Below are 1,339 nucleotides of genomic sequence, written 5' to 3'. Positions count from 1 at the left end.
CAAGTCCACACTCTATCAGGAGAGAGGGAGAGAGAGAGAGAGAGAGAGAGAGGGAGAGGAATTATTATTAAAGTTATTATTATTATACTTTTGTATTGTGTCGTGTTCCAGTCTCAGTCTCTCACAAAGATCTTTAATACGTAAATATGACATTTGATACACCTGTAAGGAATGAAGAGAGAATACACTTCAATGAATAAATGAGTACAATAGACCACATGAACTCACTCCAGTATAACATGTACATGTACTAGTCAGGGTTTATCTGAAGCATAAAATTAGATTTTAACAATTTTTAAAGTTACTCAAAATTGGGCCAAAGTCCCTGTACTATAGTACAGGGTCACAGGCCAAATTTGCCAAAATTAAAAAGTAGAGAATTTTTCATTTTATAGTTTTCCCTGATACATATACATGTTCTTATGTTGCATAGAAAGTTTGAGCTGATTCCGATTAAAATTAGATTTGTTATGAATTTTTTAAGTCACTCTGAAATCGGGTCATTTAGCACTTTGCAAAAGTTTCCCCTCATTGACGTATTCAAAAGTTAATTAATTAGACACTAACTTACTTTTCTATAAAACAAGGACAGTGAGCCAGTCTTCTTAGGACTAGACCGCTGCATCACTGGAGTGGGCGTGTCACCACTAGTAGGCGTGGTCAATATGGGCGTGGTCACACTAGTAGGGGTCTTAGCCTGAGACGAGGGTGAGACTGTTAACATGAGAGTAGGGACAGAAACCTTATCAGGAGAGGGACCAAGAGGAGACCTCATATTAGCCATGGAGACCAAGGCTTGAAGACTCACAGGATCCTGGGATGATGGGCTAGAGACAGACACGCCCCCTGGTAAAGGGGTGTGGTTTTTCTGAGGGGATGAGTTTTGATGTTGCGGTGATAGACTTTGTTGTTGTTTTATTAGAGACGTGAGTGCTAGTACTGCTGATATATTGGAGGATGGGCCAGTAGCAGGTACTGATGGGGCAGTACTGGAGTCTGGGGGAGAACTGCTGAGGAATTTATTTAAATCCAATCCAGAAGAAGACTTTAACTGAGTCACCTAATGAATGAATGAATGAATGAATAATAATAATAATAATAATAATAATAATAATAATAATAATAATAATAATAATAATAATAATAATAATAATAATAATAATAAATGATAATAATAATAATAATAATTGATAATAATAATAATAATAATAATAATAATAATAATAATAAATGATAATAATAATAATAATAATTGATAATTTTTTTGATTAGGCAAAGTTTGGTGGAGTATAAATTTTAACAAATTGAGCTTCAAAATCCACAATCAAAATTCGTTTAA

This window comes from Amphimedon queenslandica, unplaced genomic scaffold (genome assembly GCF_000090795.2).
Source record: "Amphimedon queenslandica unplaced genomic scaffold, v1.1 AMPQUscaffold_11901, whole genome shotgun sequence".
Classification (NCBI taxonomy): domain Eukaryota; kingdom Metazoa; phylum Porifera; class Demospongiae; order Haplosclerida; family Niphatidae; genus Amphimedon; species Amphimedon queenslandica.
The sequence above is the reverse complement of the archived record's forward strand: the minus strand, read 5'-3'. Positions refer to the sequence as shown.